Genomic DNA, 6,797 nt, shown 5'->3' on the forward strand with positions numbered 1-6,797 from the left:
GAGAGACAGAGACAGAGTGTGACAGGGGAGGGGCAGAGAGAGAGGGAGACACAGAATCTGAAGCAGGCTCCAGGCACACAGAGCCTGATGTGGGGCTGGAACCCACGAGCCATCAGATCATGACTGAGCTGAAGTCGGACGCCTAACCAGCTGAGCCACCCAGGCTCCCCTCTCCTCTTTTCTTTTGTAGCACTTCTGGTTGGGTACAATATGACCTGACCTGAACTCCAAAGATGGACCCTGATTGGTCTAAGCCAATCAGATAATTCCATCCAATTTACCATAAAAGTTAGCCCAAGGACGAGCAATAATCCACATTTAAGCCAATCAGCTCACGGTGTTCCCCTGGGAATTATAGTGCTTAGTTCACGTTGGCCCAATGAGAGAAAGTGCAGGACCGGTGCTGATTTCATGGGCATGTGACCCGTACTCACACAGAGTCCTACACTTACGAGGGCCCCATACGTGGTTTAATGCTCTGGGTTTGCCTTCTTGATGTTCTTAGTAATTGTTGAACATGACACGCATTTTCCTTCACATTGGTCCCCACAAATTATGTGGCTGGTCCTGCACAGGACTGGTTTGTTGGCTGAGGGTGGAACAAGGAAGCATGCGGCCATGCTTGCCGTAGGCTGCTATCTTGCAACCATGAGAAAAGCCAGCCTGAGGACAAAGACAACACTTCGAGGAGGGCAGAAGTGAGAGAATCCTAGAGAACAGGAGCTCTGATTGAATCATGTGTAAGTCCATCACTCAGCTGGACTCCTTGATCACATAAGCTAAAACATCGCTGTCTCAGAGGAAGCAGATTTCAGGGTAATTTTCTGTTACTTGCAACTGAGCAGATCCTAACGGATAGAACAAAGGACGATTGTCAATGCATTAACTTAGACACTTAGAGCCACATCTGTAGGACAGGAATGGGTGACCTCAGCTACCTCCCCCTACATATACTGCACTCCAGTCGCATCTTCCTTATGCAGTCTGTCCTGCCCACTCACTCCGTCCCTGGGGTCACTTGCTCTTCAGGACTCCTGAAGCAGCTCAATCAAAACTTGAAGACTTGGCTTAGGAAGTGCTGAGCACTGAGAGGAGCAGAACCGTTCATGTGCCTTATAGTGTTTATAAAAGAGGCATAAAGCCTCTAGCATTTAGAGCTGGACAAGACCCAAGAGGTTGAGCCCAACACCCCTTCATTTTCCAGATGAAACAAAGCCTGAAGGGAAAATGACTTGTCCAAGGACACATAGCACATCAAAGGCTGATTCAAGCCTCGGCCACCATCCCTTGACCCCCACTCTGCCTCAGGAACAATCCTGGTATTTTTACATATGAGTTGAAAAATTGAATCTTTGTAAGTGCTCACTAAAAGTGAGCTACTTTTGGGGCGCCTGGGTGGCGCAGTTGGTTAAGCGTCCGACTTCAGCCAGGTCACGATCTCGCGGTCCGTGAGTTCGAGCCCCGCGTCAGGCTCTGGGCTGATGGCTCAGAGCCTGGAGCCTGTTTCCAATTCTGTGTCTCCCTCTCTCTCTGCCCCTCCCCCGTTCATGCTCTGTCTCTCTCTGTCCCAAAAATAAAAAATAAACGTTGGGAAAAAAAAAAATTTTAAAAGTGAGCTACTTTTATAATACTCTTCCTCGAGATACTGTTTGTGGTTATTCTGCACGGACATTTAGCTCTTAAGTTGACGTTTGGCTTTTGGTGGACGTATGCTTTACCACCTTCCAAAGACTCCTTCGTGACAGGGACCGTGTCACAACCGATTAACACCTTCCAGAGCACCTAGGGCAGGGCTCTGCACTCAGAGAGAACTCAACAAAGAACCATTGACTCACTGGCTCGCCTCCTCTAGCAGGTAGGATGTGAGAATTTCCACCTTGTCCGCTTTGGAAAAGCCTGGCTTGCTGGTTTGCAAGACAGAGGATCTCACCAATGAATGTTAAAGATCGGCCAGTCAAGGGAAGGTTCCAGGGACTTCTTGAAGTGATGGGGACAATATACCTGTTCTTTATGCCAGCTGTTGACAAGATCCAAAAGAATGGGGGCTGTACCACAGCTGAAGATATTTGAGTTAGGTACTGAGAAGAACTTCTCTCTGTGGGGACTCTGATACAGTTTCAAAGAAGGTCATGGTGTTTTCTGGACACTTCTAGAAAAGGGGACACTGATTGCTAGTATGGTTGGCCTGAGGTGCCCCCAGTGGCTAAGCGGACGGATGTCTGGTATTCTTTGGCAGTCTTGGGTTGGGACGAGAGCACAGACAGCAGAGCCTTGGGACCTGAGTCCTGGAGGTCAAGCCTGCGCATCCAGCAGTCCCCCCGGTGCACCATGTCGGCTCCAGAAGCTGTACCCAGGGCCTCACCTTTCTGTCCAGGATGTGCCAGGAGGGAATGGTCTGGGGCAAAGCAGTGTGAGGCAGGGATTAGGTTGTGAGGAATTAGAGCCATAATTCTCCTCCAGCAATCTGAGCTCTTGGGAGAAAGGTATGGCATAAACCGGGGCTCATAACTACAAATCAGAATTTTTTCTCTTGAAATCCCTTCTTCACTTAATATTCTTAATAATGAACCATTCCTAGGAAAAGGGAACATGAGACCTGAGAGGTGGTTTTCCAACTGAGCTGAGTGTTTTGGATCCTTTTGACTCGGCTTCCCAAATGTTTTTTAATTTTTTTCCTCTTGGGATCAGATGTCACAGACTGACCAGACACTATTCTGTCTAAACAGGAAATTCCCTATCTCCGACCCCAGCCTGCTCCTCCCTTCTCCCCCTCTTTTATTTACCCTTTGACCTGAGCATAATATAAATATTTAATCTCCTTTATTACCTGAAAATTATCTGTATTTATTCTGTTTGTTTAGTGATGGTTACTTGAAAACAAAACAAAAACTATAGGATTGGGCTAAACAACCAGTTTCTTGATTTTTCCACTGAGGTAATCCCTGCTGGTATTTAATTTCAATAATTGACTGGTTGCTCCCCAAACACAGCTCAGGTTTTCCCAGTCTTCTTGCTTTGGGCCTCTTTGCCTGGCAAAATTCCACTCACCTCGCAAAACCTATTTCCAACACCCCCTCCCCCTGGGAAGACGCCCCCGACCATCTCGCCGCCTCTGCAGCTGGACCGGCACTCCGGTCTCTGTGCTCCCAGAATGCCCTGGGTGTCGTCACAGCCGGCCACCCCCTGGACCCACTGGAAGGCAACAAAATGGAGCTGTCTCAGTAGGACTCTAGAACAAACTTCCCAAATTCAGATACAGACCCTACCGCTTTCTAGTTCTAAAACCTGAGGCAAGTGTCCTAACTTTTCTGTGGACCAGGCAGCCATCTTTCCAGGTTTTGCTCGATTCCCTTCTGGCTTTTAAGAGACGGATGTAAGCCTCAGAGGATGGACAGATAAGGAAGAAAAGGGAACTAAACAGTGGAATAAACACGGGGATGCAGACCATGAGACGGAAGCGGTGTGAAAAGAGAAGGATTTTTCTGGAGAGGAAAGAACAGGTCATCTGGAAGTGGCTGAGACACCAAACATCTAGCCCCGAAGTTAATATCCACACGTTCACTTAGCAGCCGCTGTGGCCTACTGTTTGGGAGGTGTGGGTGAATTTGTCAGTAGCCCTGTGTTCCTGCACACCGGTGAGTCTGTGACGGAGGCTCAGGTGCAGTGACAGGATGAGACCTGAGCAGGCAGGTCCCAGCAGTCTGTCCTGGCACAGATCACAAAGTCTGCCTCTCGGGCAGGACCTAGCTTTGGGATTATCCCAGCCCGCCCCTGCCAAGCCAGAACTGCTTAGCCTAGGGCTAAGAGAAGCCCATGGCTGTATAACTCGGGCATCAATGTACCTTTTTTTTTTTTTTTAATGTTTATTTATTTTTGAGAGAAAGCACAAGCCGGGGAGGGACAGAGAGAGAAAGGGAGACACAGAATCTGGAGGCAGGCTCCACGCCGTCAGTGCAAAGCCCAATGCGGGGCTCGAACTCACCAACCGTGACATCATGACCTGAGCCAAAGTTGGATGCTTAACCGACTGAGCCACCCAGGCGCCCCCAATGTACCCTCTTAACACACAAGTAAGCCCGTGCCAGACCCTGGCTTTCAGTGTCCTGATGGCTTTCCCAGTCGCTCAGGCTATAGTCTGGGGTCCTTACCGTGGTCTGGCCCCCTGCCTACTTCTCTGTGTTCTGTCCCCATCTGGCCTCATTGTGGTCTCTTAAATACACCAAACCGGTCCCTTTCTAAGGGCCTTGGCACTTGCTGTCCCTCTCCTGAGGATCCACTCCTCCAGACACATGCGTGGACTGTCCTCTCCTTTTGTTCGGGGGTCTGCTCGAATGTCAGCTCTTGGGTGATGTCTGCCGTGCTGACCTTACCTAAGGGAGGTCCTATCCTTCGCTCCCCACTTACCTGCTGTACTTAGCTTTTGCACACTCACCTCACCTGCATTACATCTGTTACCTACTTGCTCGCTGCCTTATTTGGTTCTTGTCAGCTTCCCCATCTGTGTATGCTCTGCGGCTGCAGAAACTCTATTTTGTTCGCTGCTGCATCATTCCATACCTGAGCAGGAACGGCGGTTAAGTGGATAAACAGAATGCAAGGCCCCCAACCCCTTCGTTCCCAGGGAGGAACCCAGGCCAGGGCCCAGAGCAGAAAGAACCTGTTCAAGGTCACACTCACTGGCTGGCGTGTCAAAGATTCCAAATTCAGCCCACGTCTCCTGGCTCCCAGATGGAGATTTACGGTGCCACTCCATGTGATCTGAGGACCGGCCTTGTCATCCTCACAGTTCCTAGATACACACAGCAGGCTGGGCTCTGAAAGGGAGGCTGGGTGCAAAAGCCTTCCTCTGCTGTACTTGAGTCTCTTTGTAGGTCTTACTCCAAGTAAGCTATGAATCTGAATGGAAAGGTTCTTTAAGAATCCGGGTGGGGGGGGTGGTGCACCTGGGTGGCTCAGTCAGTTGAGCGTCCGACTTCAGCTCAGGTCACGATCTCGCCGTCCGTGAGTTCGAGCCCTGCGTCAGGCTCTGGGCTGATGGCTCAGAGCCTGGAGCCTGCTTCCGACTCTGTGTCTCCCTCTCTCTCTGCCCCTCCCCCGTTCATGCTCTGTCTCTCTCTGTCTCAAAAATAAATAAATGTTAAAAAAAAAAAATTAAAAAAAAAAAAAGAGAGAATCCGGGTCAGGGGCGCCCGGGTGGCTCAGCCGGTTGAGCGACTGACTTCAGCTCAGGTCACGATCTCACGGTTTGTGAGTTCAAGCCCTGCGTTGGGCTCTGTGCTGACAGCTCGGAGCCTGGAGCCTGCTTTGGATTCTGTGTTTCCTTCTCTCTCTGCTCTTCCCCCACTCATGCTCTGTCTCTCTCTGTCTCAGAAATAAATAAACCTTAAAAATTAAAAAAGAAAGAAAGAAAGAAAGAAAGAAAGAAAGAAAGAAAGAAAGAAAGAAAGAATGAATCCGGGTCAGAGGTGCCTGGATGGCTCAGTCGGTTAAGCATCTGACTCTTGATTTTGGCTCAGGTCATGATCTCATGGTTCATGAGATCGAGCCCCGAGTCAGGTTCTGCGCTGAGCATGAAGCCTGCTTGAGATTCTCTCTCCTGCTCTCTCTGCCCTTCTCCCACTTGTGCTCTCTCTGTCTTTCTCTGTCTCTCTCTCTCTAAAATAAATAAATAAACGTTAAAAAAATAAATTAAAAAAGAACCCAGGTCAAGCTCTCTCGGGTCCTCACCTCCAAGATGACCAAGGAAAGAAGGAGTAACAGTCATGCCACAAAGGACCATGCCATGTGCAGCCTACTCACTGCACCAGCTGTGCCCATTGCGTGGCCAAAGACAAGGCCATTAACAAGTTCATTCTTCAGAACACGGTGGAGGCCACCTTGGTCAAGGACACTTCTAAAGTGAGTGTCTTCAACACCTGTGTGCTTCCCGAGCTGCATGTGACACTCCATTACTGTGTTACTGTGTGAGCGGTCCCATTCCCAGCAAGGTACTCAGGACTCAGGAACCACTCTTGTGAGGCACAAAAGGACCAGGACACCCACACCCTGATTTAGACCCACAGGTCCTGCCCCACGACCTCCACCAAAGCCCACGGAAAGAGCTAAGTCCTTAAGGACTGAAGAACAATGGCTCTCTAGAAAAAAATAAAATGGAGATTAGGCTTTAAAAAAGACGAAGAAAAGAAAAAAGAACCCAAGTCAAAATGATGCTGGGGGAGCCGGTCACGAACTATGTCCACAGAGGGCAGGTCAAGAGTCTACTGGATTTGGTTGGGTTGGAAGGCAGAAGGATTCCCAACAAGGTCAGGTGGAACTGGAGTGGGTGTCCAAGACAAGTGAAACAGAATCAGAGCCCGGCAGAGAGAGAAGAAAGACACAGCTACCCATTCATATAACGTTCACTCAGTCAGTCAGCAAATATTGAATACCTACTGGAGTATTTTGGTATCTCTAAGGATGGGTGCATGGACAAGACAACCTATGAGACCTTACAGCCCAAGGAACCTGATCCTGTCTGGCTTTGTCTTCAAAGGACCTCTTTGTAGGATGGTTTCTTCATCAACAGAAGCCCTGAGTACTCAGGACAAGAAGTATCCACAAAAGAAAGTGGCACAAGCTTTTTCCTCTTCTTTCCTCTCCATCATCAGCATGGATACCAATGTAACCATATCATGGAGTCATGGATGCTGGGCCACCCAGGGCCTCCATGGCTCATTTTGTCCATCCTCCTGCCCCTAAGAATAAACAATACTTTCTTGGACCCAGGTGAGGGTGGGCCATTTTTAGAGATTCCCAGC

The 6,797-nt window shown here is 49.2% G+C and overlaps 1 pseudogene; it reads left to right on the forward strand.

Annotated features, from left to right (window-relative positions):
- Positions 1 to 5,734: 5,734 nt before the first annotated feature.
- LOC124514151 (40S ribosomal protein S26-like) lies at positions 5,735 to 6,148 on the forward strand (annotated as a pseudogene).
- The last annotated feature ends 649 nt before the right edge of the window (positions 6,149 to 6,797 follow it).

Source organism: Lynx rufus, unplaced genomic scaffold (assembly GCF_022079265.1).
Source record: "Lynx rufus isolate CCGP_SWC_20201006 ecotype Redwood Valley unplaced genomic scaffold, mLynRuf1.p SCAF_2, whole genome shotgun sequence".
NCBI lineage: Eukaryota > Metazoa > Chordata > Mammalia > Carnivora > Felidae > Lynx > Lynx rufus.